The 20,469-nt window shown below is 40.7% G+C and overlaps 1 protein-coding gene across 2 annotated transcripts in view; it reads left to right on the top strand.

Moving 5' to 3' along the window:
- LOC140314029 (sodium/calcium exchanger 2-like) overlaps window positions 1-20,469 on the top strand; it is a 151,230-nt gene that overhangs the window by 49,752 nt on the left and 81,009 nt on the right. For both annotated transcript variants that reach the window (XM_072392045.1, XM_072392046.1), the window contains exon 2: window positions 2,168-2,206. The gene's annotated coding sequence lies outside the window, so the exon portion shown is untranslated. The remainder of the gene's footprint in view (window positions 1-2,167; window positions 2,207-20,469) is intronic.

The raw sequence follows: 20,469 nt of genomic DNA, 5'->3' as shown, positions 1-20,469 counted from the left end.
AGGTTACGTTTTAATTACTGCTTCTGTAATATTTGGGCTTTAAAGGCTGCTGAAGCCTTTCCAGGAGAAGCAGCCAAACAAACACACATCTGGGTTCGGTGCTCTCATCGCTGTCATGGCAACGACACCAACAACTGGGCCATCTGACAGGGAGAAGACAGAGGATGTCTCCTAGACGTGAAACGTCGTCAAACAAAACACACATAAGCCCACGAACAGAAGTTACAGTGACAGACTGTGGGTTTGTACTGTCCACATGACCAAGTCACTTTTTAAACATTATCGTCTCTTTTCAATTTCCGGTTTAATCTTGGAATGAGTTTTTGCAGCCAGATGCTTTTAGTCAGTGAATGATTTTGACATCAGCTAACCAGAGGAGTTAAATGTCTTTGACATCATGGAGTATGTAGAGTAGATTAAATCCTCAGTGTCAGGTGCATGCATACAGTAGTTCACACCGAGCGTTAGGGCTGGCTGGCTGTAGCTCAAGAGGAAGGTCGGTGGTTCGACTCCTGGGCCACACGTCGAAGACACTGAACCCCATGTTGCCTACCGATGCATGAATGTGTGAGAATGAGCAGAAAGCATGCAGTTATAGACTAAGACGTGCTGTATGAGTGTGAGTGAATGTGACATGTAGTGTTGAAGCACTTTGAGTGGTCAGTTAGACTAGAAAAGCGTTATACTAGTACAGTCCATTTACCTACAGAGGTGTGAAGGATCGAGGAAACCTCTGTGACGTGTCAATTCAACAACAGTTAGGGAACTTAGAAATCTGCTCTCCTGTTTGCTCGTGATGTCTCGAGTACATCACAAGATAAAGGCTGATGCGATGGAACTCTCATTAGTGACACTGAAACAACCAAAAACCACAGTTTTCTTTGCTTTTCTGTTCGCTTTGTCCACCGCAGTGTGGATATTTCACTTCTCACCTCATAACAGGAAGATGTGAACAACACTAATAAATAAATCTGACTTCAGATAGAGAGACTGTCAGTTTGCTGTTTGAGAGGTTAAAAAGAGAAGCATCATACCAGCTGTAGTTTATCTCAGATATGAGATAACTTAATATGACCCCAGAGTAAAGTGGTCTGTTGTATTGTTCCTGAGTGGAGTATTGGCTTGTAGGTCTGGATAATGTTTTCCCTTCAACCAGATCTGCTGCTAGTTTCCTGTTAATTTCATTTATTGAGTAAAAAATGTAAAGATTTACTTCATATATTAGAGTTAAGCTTCTGCACATGATAGCACTGACTTCAACATCTGCTGCGGCTGGTTTTTCGGTGTCTCTGATACACATTTTTTGTTAAGTATAGCACCAGACTCAGTGTTGGCAGATTCCAGATCAGGATAAAAGAAAAAAAAAACACCTTGATCAACAATCCGATCTATATGTTCTCGTCCTTTCAGGGGAGGAACCCTCATCGCTATCTCAGGCACGTCTCAGACAGACAGACTGCTGATGTCTTGGTGAAGTGGTCACCTATTCAGCCCACTGCAACAGTCAAATTCCCACGCTTTCTAAAGCTAAATGCTCTTTTTCTTAGCATCAGATTTATCCTGGCAGGTTCTGTAAACTATATCTGTTTACCAGGAACCCTGGCAGATTAATTAAGCCCTGATGTTTGAAAGGGTTAAAGCAGTAATTACTGGTAAAGCCTCTCAGTTCAAAGCACAGCGTCTCCCTCTGTGTGTTCTGCATTAACAAACACTATAACTAACACAAAACACTTGTTCTTAATGTTCTCAATGAAAATATTGGCTTCTGAATGTTTTGTTGATTTTCAATAGTTACATATAAATCTAAATAAGGTCTTTTCATTGATCGGTTTGCTCTGGCTGTGTGTCTCAGCACATTAAGGCTGAAGAGAAACTAGTTTAGTATTTGAAGGAAGCCAAAACACCCTCTGGGGAAATGCTTGTGTGTGTGTGTGTGTGTGTGTGTGTGTGTGTGTGTGTGTGTGTGTGTGTGTGTGTGTGTGTGTGTGTGTGTGGGTGGGTGGGTGGGTGGGGGGATAAATGTGTGCATGTATTGTGGCTTCGGGGCTGAAACACAGATTTGTAGAAAGAAACAAAGATACCATAATTAAATCTAAAGTCAGATTGTATGTTGTGTGATTTGGTGTCCGTAGGGCTGCTACTAATTAAATTCCCTTAACTGTTTCAGGGCAGCTGAAACCCTCACAACTCCATGAGTTTGGTTTGGGTAAGTAAACCACCATCATGCATTTGTTCGTGGAAGAATTTACATTTGCATTCACAGACACACGTACACATGAAAGTCCGTCCCACTGTATGCAAAGATGTGATGAGCTGTTGGTTTATGCATGAACAAATGTTTTCTGGGGAGAAGTTCAGCCACACACACATAGTAAGAGTTCCAGTGAAAGTCACAGAGGGCGCTTTGTTTCTGAGGCCAGCTCAGCCCTCTCGCCTGGTTTCATTCCTCCTCTCTGAATACTAAACATCTCACTGCTGTTAATCCACAGCCAGGAAGCCAAGAACTGCTCTGTGTGTGTGCTTCAAACATGAGCTCTCATTAAACGAGTGCTCCACTCAGCAATGTCTTTTCCCCCTTTTATAGATCTGAGTTCAAGTTTAGTTTTATTGGTCAGATGTATGATATCACAAGGTCCACGATACGATGCTATGTGTTGGACGAGAAATGAGCATAAAGAAACAAGTCAGCTCAGCTTTAAAAGCCACGGATAAAGGAAATAAAAAGTGTAGCATGTAAGATGTTTGTGAATACATGGAAGTGTGTTTGTGATGGTCACGGCATCAGAGCGAGAAGACGTGAGTCTGTGTTATGCCTTAGGGATCATTTAATGTTATGCAGGCTGTCGGCTCTGTATCTTCTGGCTTAATAAGGACACAGGACTCTGCAGGACGGCCACTCTATTAATTCATCCTCACAGTTGTTGGTCCAGCAGCATCCCTCCCCCTGATATCGTAGACCCTCCTGCTGTTTAAAAGGACTAAGAAAATGACCTCTCACTGCAGAATCTGCAGGTAACAGTGAGATGACAGAGTGTAGTCCAAAGCATTCGACTGGAGAGGACCTCCTTTAACAATAAGGCCTCCAGCAAAAAGAGGTGATGAGACCAGATTCAACAGTGGTCTCGATTTCATGAGAGGAAGACGAGCTCCAAGCTGAATCTGGCTGACTCTGGTTCAGTCATTCTGAATGATTTGTTGCACCGTTAAGCTTTGACATCACTTAATATCATTTTAACAGAGGAACACTGAGATTTTCAAGAAAGACTTGTCTTTGCTGATGGAAGTGTGCGCGATTATAGTTCATAACCATCAGAACCATACAACACAAGTAAGTGAGCAATTGGATTTTTATTTATACGGCACCTTTAAAACCTAACTTATAAAGTGCTTTACATTAAAAAGATTACATAATGAAAGATAACACGGGCAAAAATACAGATAAAATAGCAACAAAGCAATTCAAAATGTAAAAACAACATAAAATACAAGGAAAAGACAAAAATAGAAACATCTGAAGCTAGAAAGTAAGATACTAAGTAAAACCCAAAAAACACTGTGAGTCAAAGATGGAAACATGAGACAAAGCCGCTGTACGTTGGTTGGACATATGAATACAACATGGAAATGTCCATAATCCTCAATAAAACTCTTTAACTCTTGATCTTGACCTACTACTTCAGCTTGTGACAGCTTGTCCTCCTAATCAGTCCCTTCTGATTCAGGATTATAACGTCTTAGCTTGTCTGCATTAGATCCTCCTCCAGCTGCTGGAAGTTGGCAACCTCACATCATAACGATGCGATAAATCTTTCAGTAAAGATTGAAAGTCCAAATAACCTGCCATATGTGCTCCCTCCACCCTCCATCTGTGGTAATATTAGTACATAACTGCCGTAGTTCAGCTGGAACAACCTTCACAGTGAGTGTGGGAGTTTGGGCCAGTCTGACTCAGAGTGTGTTTGGGCTATGTTGATCCTTTCCTTTCATATTAACTTACCTCAGTTGGCTTCTCATATTCGTGCCATTATATTCACATCCTCCCTTTGTTCGGTTGCCCTGCACTGTCTACACACACCTGTTTTTAATTAGTCATTACTCACCTTAGTATACACACTCCTTGTTGTTCCTCTTCCAGCTGCCAGGCTGCTGACTCTCTGAAGTCTGGTTTTCCAGCTGATCATTCCTTGCTTCCATATTTAGTTTATGATCCTAACCTGTTCTTTTTGCCAAACCTGACAGAGACCTGCTGCGCCTTCATTTTTTGCTTTGTAACATTTGGACTGATTTGGTACATTTGCCTTCTTTTGTTGCTTCTAATACAGGTTTGGATGTTTATTTTATTACATTCTGGCTCTACTGTTTTGCATCTGCATCCAATTCTAGTCTGTAACTAACACACTTTAAACCACCGTACTATACCTTTGTTGACTGTTTACACGATAGATTTCTCTATAAGACATAAACTGCGATCAGAGGATGAACTGCAGTGACTTTGATCTGAGTCCACAGCCAGTAGCTTGGCTGTTGTCTTAGTTTTGATAAAATAAGGATCCATGTAAACTGAAGTCCGCTGTCATTAATTCAGCCGTCTTTTTGCCACTCAGTGGGTGTAACCCAAGTACAGTCACATGTCTGATGACATCATGTGCTTTCCCTCTAAATCTGTTATTTCTCTTCCTGGTCGCTCTTGTCCTTAAATGGTGAATGCAGTTAATACCTTCATTTTACTTCTGTCACACTGATTCCTCTGTCTCCTTAACTAAATGGTGCTGTTATCATGGACAGTTCAGCACAGTTCAAATAGTAAATTACTCATTTCTAAGTGAAGAACTAACCTGTAATGATGTGGGCTGTGGACCAAAAAGGTTAGACTGTAAATAGCCAGGGCATTTCTTCTGCTCTCATTCCAGTATTGCACAAAGTCATCATTTTGATGCCTGACTGACTCACCCCCGCCTCTTCATTAATGGTTTATTACCCTGATTGTACCACATTTTATCACAAGTAATTACCTCCAGGCAACATTTCATCTGATGTACCTCAGTTTGTGGATATACCTGCACCGGGTGTGCATGTTTCTATATTCATGTCCTGTAAGATATTGCATGGTAAATTAAGTTCCTCTGATTGCTGTTTCATCAAACTTTTAAATGGAGAGTAGATGTAAAGTCCCATGAAATTAAAGATGATTTTTACCCATCAGAAAGTTCTGAAAGTAGTTACACCATTCATGGTATGCAACTGCTTTAATATTTCAAACCGCAGTTCTTTCTTGTAACCCTGAAGAAATGCAGGTTACTTTATGTTTTAAATGACTCCACCTCCAGATGAGGTGGAGGCATATCCCGTGCATTTCTAAATGTATAAAAGAATTTTATGTTTTTCCTGGCAAAAACTTTTAAATATACCAGCCGGAGGTGCACAGATGAGTTTTTGGAGCGTTTTTAGCTACAGGAACAGGACTTTAAGAACGGCTTCTTGACAGCCACCCTTCCATGGAGACCATTTCTGATGAGGCTTGGGCCAACAGTAGATGGATCAGCTGAAGGTCCAGATGCATCTCTCAGGTCCTGTCAGGTCTTTGCTGGAGTTTTTCCTCTTTCTTAAGGACATCACTTTCAGATCCTGTTCATCTGCTGTAGATAGTTTTTTAGGCCTGACACTTCTTCTTCTGTCCTCCACTTGTCCAGTTTTCTCAAATGTTTTAAGGACACACTGCACACCATGCTGAGATATGCCAAGTTTTCAGCTAATAGCTCTTTGGAATCACCTTGTTGCTGCAGAAATCCTATTTTCTGTCTGTCAAACTGTGTTATCTTTGCTGTTTTTCATAGATGAAACTAAATGTCTTTGTGACAGGCTGCGAGTAACAAAGTTACAAAGTTAGAATTGGTTCATCCATTGAGTTAAGAGCCTTTCTTTATGCTTGAATGATTAATAGGTTAGTCAAACAAACAAAAAGAGACTTGGAAATGGTGAGGTACAAGGATTGGTCTGAAAATGAGTGAAAAAGCAGATAATGTCCAAAGAAAAACTGAAAAACTTTCAGAGAGCCTGAAGAACTATTAATGAGAAAGCCTGGTGCTGCAGATTGTCTTTTATTGATAGAACAACATTTCCATCAAGATTTTCTTTTTTCCTTTCTAGCATTTTCACAACAGTCTCTTAAACCCTGCTGTGTCCGTAGCTTCCCAGCATTCTTCCACAAACTAAAGATATTCGTTAACCTTCCCACTTTAATTTTCCCCTTTGCATCTTGTCCCAGGTGAAGCTGTAGGAGATTTGAACCTGTAACCTTGTTGCCTCCAGAGACATATCATCACTTTTGCTCCTTCTGCTTCTCAATCTTAATGCTGTCACCCCACAATCCAATCCATTACTTTTACTGAACAAAGCAGACAGGTGCACACCAGTAGCTTTGGCTCACTGTGCTAAAAAGATTGAAATAAAATCAATATTTTTTCATTAGATGGTGATGACATCCCTCATATGTGTGAAAAAGGCACAAAATCAATTTGACTGGTGAGGATTTCACACGTTAGGTACAGCTCTTGCTTTTTGATTTTTAAGCATTTCTAAGCCTGGTTAATCATAAAAAAATCCATTTGAAAAATCAAAAATCAGTCTCTTTGACAGGATTTTGATAACTGTCAAGTGGTTGGAAATGAGGAGAGAGATGAGAATGAACTGCATTCATAAAGATCCTTGACGGACCCACAATGAAAAATAAGTAGAACTGATTTTCTTTAAATACTTTTAGATGCATTAAAATGCATCTGTTACAGTCTCAGAGAAGCTGTTAAACATTTTGGACCTTGAGAAACAATCATTTTAAACACCAGCATGGATTTAACTTCTTAAATCTCAAAGTTTGAGGGGAAAAGTCAAAGCTGACACTTTAATTGTGTGAATCAGTTGTGTGTATAATTAGTTTTTAGGCTTCAGTGTTTCTCAGGTTTATAGACTCATTATCAGACAGCCAGCATCAGCATGTGCGACATCAGCACACGTCTTGTGTTCATATAAGGTTATACCCTATGTGCTGTTTCTGATGGCTTCTGCCTGGATACAGTTGTGGGTGGATGGCTGGAGAGGGGGAGTTGGGGTCTGTGAGTTGTAATTGGCTTTCTGAGAGTGGAACCGAAGGGGAGCTGAGGATCTCTGGGTGCTTGTGTTTGAGGAGACACGATAATCCATAACAAGGAAATAATTGGAAATGACTTAAGAGGTCTAGAAGTGTCTCCATCTGGATGTTTGTTTAAGAAGACGCATTTTCCTTAAGCCATGTGCCTCCTTCTCATCCTTTGTCTCGCCCACACACAGAAACACATTCACATGCATTTCCCATTCTCTGCTGCTGAAATAATGTGTGCTGTTTCCCCTCAGTTAGCACATCCTAATAGGGTCAGGAAAGCGCACAGATGGAAGGATATGTTTGTTTTTATCACCACTTAGCCTTGTAACCTCACCAGACACACAAACACATTCTCCAAAACCCCTTTCAGACATAATACATAACATCAATGACTTCATCAGTCTCATCATTTGTTCAGTCATTGATCCTTTTGGTGTTAATGTTCCTCATGATGTCATTCATGCATTTGTTCTTCCCTCAAGACTTGGTATTAATAGAAGGGAGTTATATTCCTAAAAACCTCTCTGAGTCAGAATTTTCTAGGACAACGTCATATCACCGTAACAATTTGTATTAGCAGGCCAAGTTTGCAGTTGTTGTGTGAAAGCTGAGTCAGGCCATAACTCAAACCCAGGCCAAGGAACTGCAGCCTCTGTACATGGGGCATCTTAACCTGCAGCCTGCAGAGTTACAGTTCTCTTGTAGCAACATGTCAATTTGCAATAAAAATAATTTAAAGCTGGATTTTTTTTAAACAAATTGCCCGTTCTGGTAGCTTGCTTTAAAGTCACTATCAAAGGACCTTCAGATAGGTACAAGACACACTATCCAATCTTTGAATGGATGAATAAGTCCTGTTCTGTTCCTATTATTCCTTCTATTCTGGGTGAGCAGTTGCATAGTTTTAAGTGTGAGATTTTACAATTCCTGGTGATTTCTGCTCATTTGTCTGGCTTGGCTTTGCAGTCAGTATCGAAAGGCCTTCAAAAAGATTAGGAAACAAGAGCGGTTCTCACCCCACAATAACACATTGTTAAGGCTGCAGTGGTGGTTCCAAACAGTGCAGGTCGCAGCCATAGACTGATGGCTGAAAAACAACTAATGAAACTCAAGGGTGACCATCATCAACACATAACAGGCCATGACTTGGGTTTTTGATAAGGACAGTGCTCTTCCCAAGGAAGAAGTTTGAGCCAGGATTAGTCCTCGTTAGTTTGACTCCTCAGGTTTGTAGCTATGGGCCTCCAGGTACCATGGAACAAACAGTGTTGCTATCTCTGCCCAAGCTTTCTACAGTTCGACTAGCACTGGATTAATTAAAAGGGTGCTTCGGCCAGAGAAGATCCATAGATATATATCAAATCTACTGGTACATGCTGCACTCTGAGCATCTTTTTCACATAGCTGCCCCTATCAGGATGTGGATGTGGCCCCTATCAGAGAAGCTCAGATGGTCCCCTAAGTGCCAGCTGCAGTTTTTTGACCCAAATGGGGCTTTCTTGGCATCAGAGGAAGAAGCATGCTAATGTTTACTTTGGCAGTTCACCGGGTTACATCCCACTAGGACCGGTAAGGTCCTTAAAGCTGGGAAGATAACCATGATAAAACTTAAAGGATTTTAATGTAGCCATGGCACCAACTACAGCAGCGGCTTTAATGAAAGCAGAGTTTGAGGGAGCTCTCAGATACTATTTCATTTCTCTGTGACCCTCCTGGCAAAATCAATTCCTACCTGCATGACTTGATCATAAGGGTCCAGCCCAAGGGCAATAAACCATTGATTGGATTAAAGAAAGAGGCTGCTGGAGTGCAAAGAAAATTTAAAAGGAGCAAGAGGATCCAGTACAAACAGTTACAGAGTAAGTAGGTGAAAAACAGGGCAGTGGATGTCAAACGTGTGCTTGATAGAAAAGCACAATCTGTATCTCACATCAGTACCAAGAAGGTGGGAGAACAGGGACGATTTTAGGTTGTTGGGTCAGTGCAGACCTCCTACCAGTGGATAACCACTTCCTGTGTCACCCTATAGCCCTTTCTGAACAGGGATTGTGCACCCATGCCTGATGCAATCAGGAAGAATGAATCCTTCTCTCGGGACCCCGTTGGAGTAAAACTGACAAACCTCTTCAATGCCAACATGTAGACTGAAAAATTGCAAAGTTGTCTGAAGGCCATTTGGACAACATTGATCCCCAGAGTAGTACTGAGGTGAGGTCCAGTATCAGCTAATGGAGGCCCTTAACACTAGGGTCAGTTATTCTGAGGATGTTTATGAACTAACTTGTTCATGAGGTGGGGGATGCTTGTCTACCACTCCATCCACAGAAAGGTGTCTCCCAGGGTAACTGAGAATTTATGATGGTAATTACAGATTCCTCTGAACAGCTGATCATCCAACTGCTGTTGTGTATGTCTTTTCATTAATGTGACTCCTGCACACCTGTGCCTTGTTAAAAGTGATACGAACAGTCTGTGCATAGTTATCAAAATGTTTTTATTTCTCCCTTCGCCTGGGGCTTTAACATCGTCTGGATGTTAATGAGAGGAAAAGCTGCAGCATGGCATGAGCAAGTATTTCCCTTTTTTAAAACTTTAGCTCTGCAGGGAAACTATGCCGAAAGACATTTTGGGCGGCAACCAATTCTTTTGCAAATATAAGCCAAAGAAAGATTAGCTTTTAATCTGCGTGGATATCCATTAATGTGAATGTACAAAGATCAGATATGTTGAAAGTACAGTTTAAATGACAGGGTCAGACTTATTCAGATTAGCACAACCAGGGATAGTGACTTGTTTACTTGCCATCCAATTAACATGAACTGTGAACTTTCTGTGTGGAGTTTGCATGTTCTCCCTGTGTATGCATGGGTTCTCCGGCTTCCTCCCACCGTCCAAAAACATGCATGTTAGGTTAATTGGTGACTCTAAATTGTCCAAGTGAGTGTGAGCATGCATGGTTGTTTGTCTCGTTTGTCTCTATGTGGCCCAGTGATGGACTGGCGACCTGTCCAGGGTGTACTCCGCCTTTCACCCAATGACTGCTGGGATAGGCTCCAGCCCCCCCGCTACCCGACCGACAGACTGACGGTATAGAAAATGGATGGATGGAGAGCATGTCTGAAATTAGCTCTTGGCTGAAACAGAATCTTAGCTTTTATACATTCACCTGCTTTCAAACCATGACTTGTGCTTGGGGCAGGAAGTCTTGCCTCGGGAATCTCTTATCTGGATACCTGCCTTCACTGAAAGCCATGAAATATTGCCCATCAACCCCAGAGGCAGAGTCATTAGTCTACAGTCTACCCTCTCAGCATGGTGTTCACTCTCATCTCATGTATCAGATTATCTCGTTGATCATTAAATGTCTGATAAACATTTAATCGTACACACACACACCATTGCACGAGGTGCCCTTGCAGATTAAACGGCATGGGTGTACGCCCAGGCCTCTTACCTCGGCTCAGAAAGGGTGACGGTTGATGTAGAGCTTGATTACCAGGGAGTGCAGGTGGTGGTATTGGGGTATTTGATGGGCACACACACACACTGTAATGAGGTATTAGCTGATACAGAGGGAAGGCAGGGCCTTTGTAATTATAGAGTGCTGCTGGGGGTGGGAGATGGATTACTCTCTTTCAAACCCTGGCAGGCCGAAGTGGAAGAATGAAGAGAGACGGAGAAAGAGAGATGCTCAGTAAACAAAGCATGTCTGTGTAGGCTTCCCCCTATTTCTCAGTATGCGGCTCATGCTTGCGTTTTATGTCGTACCACAGTGACGTGCACATTTTATGTATCTGATTAGGCAAACTGCGGTCATGCAGCTCATTTCCATTTCACTGTTAATACTGCATCATGTATCGCAGTCGCTGCTCTGCAGCTGGAAGTTAAATCATTTATAAGAGAATTAAAATTAATCATCAGTTAATTTGGAATTTCAGGTCACTTTGAAGTTAAGCTGTTACGATGAGTGTTAATAGGACTGTGAGATTTTTTTTCTGTATTATAAAGTCTGATATCAAGAGGACACCAGAAAGAGCAGTCGTTTCTTTTGTAATATGTGTGAATATGGAGGCTAATGTGAAATTTAAAAAGAAACAGGAAGTGCTTGGCTTGGTGAAGTCGTGTTGGACACATGAACGACACTTCATATTGAAATACATTACTTCTTACACTACTTTACCAGCCTTTCTTCGACTGCTGAACATCTATTTATCCAGGGTTAAAATCCTCTGATCAGTTCTGCAGAAGTCATGTCGATGTGGTATATATCGTACATTCAGGAGTTTGCAAACAGGATTATTTTGATCGTATTTTTGATGATGTTTAGCTGCCTGTCTGACACATCTTGTATTTTTGTTTTTCACATGGCTTAAAACAGATGTTAACACACTCGTGAATGCTCTGTAAACTCGTGGCGACATGTTGCAGTAGTTTTTATTCCTTTTTATCTATTCATTCATCAGTTTTTATTCCTTTTTATCTATTTATTCATCATTGTTTTTGGTCACTGGATACCCAAAGCTTCTTATTCTCTATTCCTTCTATGCAGTGGGTCAGACCTTTTATGACAGCTTAGAGCACATTTTTGAAGCTCTGTGTTTGCCGGAGGAGCTAAGGAGCACTGCTGTCATTTGTTATCCATTAACCAGTAAACACAGCACAAAATCATGTCTGATATTCCCGTCCTTGAAAATGACTGCACCTCAGCAGCCTTAATGAGGTTGGACACACACATTCACACAAACTCACACAGAAGTTACACAAGATAAATGACTGAAAGGCTATAGCCTGAATAAAAGCATCCACCAAAATACTGTACAGATGCATTCACCAAATTCACAGATATGTTGCATACAGAACATGATGCAAAGATGTATTATGGGATGTAGGATTCTTAAGACATTCAGATACGTTACACCCAGTCATTCTCTAAGCCTGAAATGAATGAAACATAGAGCAGCTTATTCCTATATCAGGCTGTACTGGCCCATTTATGTATAATTTTTCTATTGAAAGCAGTGATTACATAAAATATTGGGGGTATTTGTTAAAAGGGAGAGAGTCTCAGAAGGCAGCATCTGTCTTTTACTTTATACGTCAGAATTCCTAAAATGTGATGCTATTTAAAGTTATATATAGAATTATAATACAGCAGCATGAAGATGCAGCATCGTAATGATGATCTTTACAGACAGTCATTCTCCCTCTGTGTGGGCTGTCATCCCAACTCCTTTGTTCTGCGTTTGTGCTTATTGTGTCATGATCCATGCATTGTTGGGTTTTGGTTCACTTCCTGTTTAAGTTCTGATTCTTTTCAGTTCCGGGTGTTTGATTCTGTTTGTATTCGCATTGAGTTGTGTTCCGTTTAGTTTCTACTTACTGGTGTCAGTTATTCTATTCTTGTCATAGATGTTCCTAATTGTCTTGGTCTTGTCCCTTGGTTTCAGTTCACACCTGTCTCCTGGTAATTACTCACAGGTTGTCCATCAACATTTCCAGCATTTATAGCGCCCCGGTGACCACAGTGTGTTGTTGTTGCTGTATTCCAGTGTTTCTTCTCACTGTAATCCTGTGTTTCTCTGCGAGACTCCTGTAGTTTTAGTCAGTCAGATGTTTCTTCTTTGTTTTGTTCTTCTAACCTTCAGCTGCCTGCTCCAGCCGCGCTTTATTTTGTTAAATAAATCCGTTCATCATCTAACCACCCATCTATGCCTGCTCACCTGGTAGTTCTGAGTTTGGCTCCTCATCTTTCTCCGCTTGCAGCTGTCAATGCTGGCATATTGTCAACATGCAAACAGTTTTGGGCACTCTTATAAAACTTTTTGGAAAACACCTGCCAGGGTTTAATGTTAGGATATGCACTGATTCCTCCTTTGTTTGGCAGAGGCAGACAAGGTGGCACTGGTGCTAACCTTACGAACAGGACTTTTTTACATGTTTGCACATAAACGTACAGTTACTGACTGACTGTATAGAGGAACTGAGGCATCAGAACACGCTCTGGAGTAGGACTGTAACGATACACTAATCTCACGATACGATGCGATACACAGCATTCAGCCAACGATTCAATACAATTTTATACGATTCGATTCGATATGATTTATTACAAATCATTTACCGTTAGTGCTGATAGTGGAGTCATCCATCTGACATTTCAATAAAGTTTGCTTTGAAAATAAATAAATAAATAAAAAATTGATACTTTATAGGGAAACAAAATATCTATATATATCTATATATATATATCTATATATATATATATATATATATATATATATCGTGGTATTGATAAAATCGCTCAGCCCTACCCTGGATTACACTCCAAGACAAGACTCCAACAGCACAGAACAGGATGTCACTGTTGCTGATTTGGGAGAAAACACAGACTGACCTTGTGATGATTTTGAGAAAGAGGTGGTTTTGACTGAATAATTGCAAGAGAATTTTCACACGTCCGGGGTATTGCAATTGCATTTGACAAAGCTGCCTCGCCCACACACTTAAGGAAAGGAATCATTGAGGAGAACAAAATAAATACAGACCATCATGCTCATTGTTGCTGATAAAAACTTCTTATACCTCAGAGCTTTACTAAAAAGATAAGCTGACTGAAACACAAGGTAACACATGCAAACAGAAAACAGGATTAGCTGTAATTGATTACCCAAAGCAGCAGTTGAGGAGACTTCCAAGACTGCAGAACCTCGACATTAAGATACACCTAAGATACTTCCTGCTGTCACTACTTTCTGTTTAACAGATTTTTAAGTAGTGAATAATCATTGTGAATGAAAACAAATCATACTGTGTTCGTCACTTCTGCAGCGCTTCCATAATGATGGTCCCTTACTATTCTGATGTCCTTATCTTGAGATTTGAGAAATATGATATTTTCAGTGTCTAAAAAGAACTTTACTGTGAATAAATTAAGTTGTTGAAAAGAAATGCGTTCTGTTTTTAGCCCATCAGTCCGGCTGTCAGTGGTACAAACGGGGAAATGTGTTTCTACCCAACATCAAAGAGGGTATTTTAAAAGGATGCATCAAACCTACCAGGCAATGCACACTGTTGATTATCATCTTTATAGTCCTTGGCTTTGAAGTCCAAAACATTTTGCTTCAAGAGTTTACAATGTGAGTTTATTCTTGATGTGATCTGAGCAGTCCACCCTAGGGAGAGAGGGGCAAAGATTTTTATTTTTATATCCAAATGCTGCTCAGTAGAGCTGTAATGTTATTAGTTTTAGACACAGTTATGATCAGTGATGGGAGAAACGAGATGTGACATGTCAACAGTAATAACATCTGGCTCCTACTGGGATTAAAATGTACTGTTGGTCAGAATCTTTAGATTCCTTCTAAGTTGGTTTCCAGGCTGCTGTGTGCATGGTGTGGAAATGATGAATTTCATTTGTGACTCAGCAGGAAATATTTAAAAAACAGTAGATGGATGGATTTAGAAGCAAAGTGGAAACAGAAACATATGTAAGGAAGGAAGATGGGGAAAGGAGAAGAGGAAGAGTGGCAAAAATATCAAGAGGAACATCCTGAGGCAATGAGGCAGACATTGTTCTTCAGCCGAGGTACCACAGTTTCAAAGGTTCAGCCTTAGATTATTAAAAAGATATTAGGTTTGCTTTATTTATGCTCTTAAACCGCATTAGATGCAAAAAGCAAAAGATATTGTAGTTTAAAATTGTTCCTTGGACGTTCTGGAAATCTTATTTTTCTGACAGCCCTCAAATATCTCAGAGTTTAGTTGATTCCTGTGAGACAGAGTGTTGTTTGTGCCTCCGGGGCGTTATGAACAAGGTTGACTTCAACAACAAAAAAGCCCTGATTTTGTCCTGCTGTGCAGCTCAGAGACAAACACTGACGACCGAACACCGTAACAGCTCATCATGCCGAACCACGTTCAAGTCAAATCTTGGGGGAAATTAGTGAGAGGTAACTGTGAAAGCGACGCATCTGTTTAAGCTGCACAACTGGAGCATGTCGGTGACAGGTTTAATATCATTATGCCATTAATATCATAATGGGCCTGTTTGTAAAGGGGCTTCCATCAGTTTGTTGTCTCAGTATCAACAAACCACCTGGCACCTTTCGTCCGTGTCACACTCTGACTGCCTTCCCTAATATGTTTGTTAAGCACTGACATGTCACTAAAATTCACTTAAAACTTGTACATATACAGAGAATTTCCTCGTTTCTTTTTCTAAAAGTTTATCCTCATTGATCAGGCTGTCTGTTTATGTCCTGATCAATGATTTCCCACATTTCCCAGAAAGCCTTGGCCCTGCTGCTTTCAGTTGTAGATGATTATTGAAAAATCCAGCCTTGCGCTCACATTTTATAATGCAGGAAGTCGTGTTTGCAGAGATATTAATAAAGATATGAGATAAAATCCTCTGCTGCCAAGCTTTACACGACTCAGCAGTCGGGGGACCGACCCGAGCGGCCGGTTATTACAACTGCTGTCTGTGCTGCTCTGATCTAATTTATCGTGTTGTGCTTATATGAAATGTTTCAGCTTCACTTTACTACAGACCTTTACTTTCTCCCACTGTTTCCAGTCATCCTCCCATTTTACATCAATGTAAGACAGATTATAGCTGAGCATTCAGTAAATTGCTTCAACCCAGTCATGACATTGTAATCCATGTTTTTCATAGAGATGATGGAACATAATGACTAAGTGAGCTTTAGAGAAAATGGTTCAAGAGAATCAGCTTCATGGTCCATTATGGTATATCTTTCATGAACTCATAAGATGGAGTTGAACACAAAGCTTCACTATGATTATAACACACCGGCGGAGACTGGTCTCTTTATTTTTCAGTTTCTCTGTATTAATTTTCTCTTTAATGAACAGGAACTTGAGAAAGAGAAGGAATCAAAGCAGCTATAAATCATGTATTTTACATGATGCCAATACTGGAACCATTATTTCTGGATAAACACAGATTTTGACCTGTTGGACAACAATTGTCTGTTCTTATTAACGCCTTTTAGCCTGGAAGATCTCTGTTGACTGCAAACTTCCTTCCTGCATGTTATATTATTCACATGACAAACTGGGGGAGCCAAGCACAAGCTCCTGTCTGCTCCTGGTGGATTCTCAAGGTCAATGTCACGTTTATTTATAAAGCACCTTATAACAACCTAAGTTGACCAAAGTGTTTTACATAAATGAATAACAATAAAATCCAAAAGACAGATTTCACAAAGACAATTTCAGCAGAAGATATATGCAATCGACACACAAAGACAACATTCGTCTCACCCAGGTCCGAAAGCCTGGGAGAAAAGGTGAGTTTTAAGAGAGGATTCTGACCGTTACCACCTGCTGACTCATACTGTGGCTGTTCACTCAATAGACAGGTTTCTTATATGCAAACATTACTGGATGCTCACGAGTCCATCGATGACTCAGTGACTGAATAACTGGAAGAGTTTTAACAGTCTGTCACATCTAACATGATGCTGAAAATGTTTTGTTTTTTTAAATTAATGGTCCAAGCTGTAATCAGTTCCAGTCACTGTCCCAGACTGAGCTACCTGTTATATTTCTAAGTGAATAATAGCTTAGCCTGATACACATCATTGAGTAAGTCTTTACCAGCTGGTTGTGATCACCCTTGGAACAATTTCCAGCCTTTTTAGTAAAGTTTACTGACTTCTTATCTCTGTTTAGTGGGTCGAATCTGCCCTGTGGTTTCATGCTCACCTCTGTGATGACGTTGCACAGAAACCCCTTCTCCTGTCTTTCATTGAATGTGTTAAACATTTTTGCAGTACAGATTGTACAGATGAGGCTCACCAAGCTTTGTATCTGTACTGGTAAGCCCTGCTTTGATCTCCTCTTAAAATGTCGACTCCAACAGTCTGGTTGAAACTGACTAAATACTCTTGTCTCGCCTCTTGTCATGCAGAGACCAACATCCTACTCCTGCCCACAGCAACATTAAAACCACCTGCTCTCCAAGATTTGCATAAAAGTCCCAAAGGATCCCAATCCCAGCGCAGCAAACACTTTCAGTCACAAATTCAGATAATACAAATATAGGTAGTTTACACTGGAAAACCAATTAACTTTACATCCTTTACCCTGCTTCCATTATTCAAGTTTAAGTCCGGCCTGCTGCAGGCTGTCATACATTACAAGTCATATGTTTGATATATAGTTAATGTCCCATAAGTTGCCACTTCAATGAGCATTGCCCATTTAGCTTTGGGGGCCCCTGAAATTGTGCCACATCTTGATAGGACATAATTCTTGTAAATATCAATTATGGATGTCCCTTCAGGCCTGCAACAGCAGTGAGATGATGACTGATGCCGGCGACCTAAGTTGCAGGGCCGAGGGTGAAGCTTGGTGTAGCATCTGTGCGTTTGTCAGAGAACATTTAGGAGTCAGTCAGCGCTAATGTTAATGTTATTTCAGTGGGGGAGTCTGATGATTTACAGGTTTTAGGTGAAAGTCTTTCTTATCACCACTGCAATGACATGATGTGAAATCAGATTGAAACAGCTCAGGAAATCAACTAAAGGCAGATAAGATCAGTGATGATGACAGTTTAATTCCATCAGCTGTAGTAATTACTCATTCCTTTATTTTGGTGCTCTTTGTGCTCAGTTGAAGGTTGAAGTGCAGACACAAAATGGAAGAAGAAAGGTTTTAGAAAAGAAAAAAAGTCTAAAATGTTTATACAAAAATGGGCCTGAAGTGTTGCAGAGTAAAATATCTTCTGCTGCTTGACATCAGGACGTAAGGATCAGCACCGAAATTAGTGCATCATTGTACCCGTTATCTCTGAATGAAGGTTTTATCGAGCCAAAAAACAGAGAAAAAGTCATGAACTTCAGTCATATTTCACCTCTCTGGTTTGCAAAATATGCAAAACAGGTTACAGCGGCACGAAAAGAATCATACAGAATCTGTGTTCACCAACATGAAAACAAAGTTATGCGTTTCTTGGCCATTTTTCCCATTTGGATGTGAGACTGTGTGTTAGCTGCTTGTGTTCTTCATACTTTCATACACCAGACCAGTTTATTACAAGTTTATTATTCTTGCATTCTGGATTCATGCAGTATATCACAGACTATTTGATTTACAACACACTCTTTATCCTGGCTGCAGACAGTAAATAATAAGATTAAGAATCCCCTCTATATTCTGTCATGAAACTGAAAAACCTACTTTGAACTTGGCTTCGCCTGCCGTTGATGTTCCTCTTGAGCAGATTGTGTTTCTGTTGCCTTCGGTAGATGCAGGAGGAGCAGTGTAATTTTATTATAATCGTGGCCACCTGTCAGCAGGAGCTGCTTCATTTCTACACAGAGCTGTGTACACACAATCCATCTGTTCTGCCTCTCAGGTTTCACTTTCCTGAACACCACCCAACGGATACTTTGTTTATCTTTGCGTAATTTGACTAATTCCTCTGAAGCAGAAGGAGCAGACGTTATATTATGGGATCAGAACTCAAGAAGCCTTTTCGCTCTGCTCTAATCCAAACCTTTCACAGTACAACACTGATCTGGCTCACGGCTGTGCTGACATGCTGAACATGCATCGTTTGTAAAGCGCTTTAAAAGAGGAGAAAACCACTTAAGTGTTATAATCTGATCCATGAAAAAAATTAAACCTCAACACAGCTTTGGTTTTATGTAATCCTTTGTCTTACTCCTTTATGTTACTAATTGATATTAATATAAATATTGACTATCTCAGTGACCTTTAACAGGACATGATGATGAATAGCAGGCGGCCTTCAGTGTTGTTTTCTGCTCACCTTCCACCATCTTGTCTGATGGTGTGATCCCAGAGTGGATGTGCGCTCATCTACAGAGTGCTGATGTAACCAGCCCAGTCCCTCTTCTCTCTTCCATAACAATCCTGATCTTTCCTCCTCCTCAGCACTTTCCCTTCATGTGTCTCTAGCTGCATCCTCCCTTTTAGATCTTTTATCCCCTGAAAAAAAAATCCAGTCTGACATCAAATATGTTGATATTTAGTTACACAGCTTAAAAAATTAAACCTGTCCCTCTTATCCATTTACTTGTGTTCATATTGCATTGCTTTCATTAAAAACCTGTGTTATGATCATCAGTTAATTTAATTCCCTTGTTTCATTACATTCAGCTGTTTTTCTTTAGGCTTCACATCCAGAGCTCTGCAGAGAGGTGCAACCAGCCTGTTAGTGCTGCAGTGCAGTTAAATGAAAACTCCACTTATCCAGTTTTTCAAAGATATCCTGTTTACATACTGCACTGAATAAATCTGTACAAAGATGTTCCATAATTCAGTTGAGAGTTTGGATCTTCTAGCTGTAGCACATAACAAAACTGCTCTTCTGCTCATTGTCCAAATCTCAAAGTTAATCAAATCTCTCCAAAGAAAAACTACAGTAAACAACAATGATGGTAGCCGTTGATTATCTTAGGGTGCCTTTGAAAGCCAGTTTATCAAATCTGTTATTCAAACAAGGCAAATAACATATTCTCAACCTGCCTGTGTTTGGAGTTTTAGTTTTGCACATCTTCAGAAATTAATGCAACACCAGATGCTACATGGAGGTGACTTGTAGAGCATCATGATATATGGGCCTTCAGGGAACACCGGAGAAGTTTGGGAATCTTAAAACTATGTGCTTCTTGTCAAGTCATCAAAAATATCAACTCCACTGCAGACCGGAAAGGATTCAAAGTAAATATGTTTATATGAGATATAATATGTTAATAGAGTGATGCTCAGTTGTAGATAAATCCAGACACGGGATAATTCTGTTGATGGGGAGAGAGTTAGAACAGCGAATAATCCAAAAGGGGAGTAAATAGCCTGTAATGGAGGAGAGGGTGCTGGCTGTGTCGGCTTGGGATCCGAGCTGGAGGTGAGGCGAGCAGACAGGTGTGGAGTATGGCTGGCGGGTATCCAGGCTACGGTGAGGCGGGTACAGGTAGGTACCAGGCAACCAGGGGGCGTAGGAAGAGCAGGCGAGGCAGGTAGATGAGCTGAGTTAGTGAGACGATCTGGTGAGGACTGGTTGCTGCTGCAGCTCCTATAAAGACGTCTTAACGAGTAACGATGAGGAGCAGGTGTGGAGGCAGGCTCCGCCCACAAAACACCTGCTCAGCCCACCTAAGACTCTGACCCAAAACACAACACAGCCACGCATGATTGTGACACTTCTTACTCATTTTGATGTACATTGCTGTGCCTGAAAGTACCTTTGGGCGCCCGGGGGCTGTAATACTCCACTTCAGAGCTTTGGGTTCCAGCACAGCGCCACATCGTTTTTCTTTACAGTTGCATGACGTTTCTGTGGG

The sequence above is a fragment of the Leuresthes tenuis genome, unplaced genomic scaffold (genome assembly GCF_036924035.1).
Source record: "Leuresthes tenuis unplaced genomic scaffold, fLeuTen1.0.hap1 SCAF_9, whole genome shotgun sequence".
NCBI lineage: Eukaryota > Metazoa > Chordata > Actinopteri > Atheriniformes > Atherinopsidae > Leuresthes > Leuresthes tenuis.
Note: the sequence above shows the minus strand (reverse complement) of the source record. Positions and strands in the feature narration are given on the sequence as shown.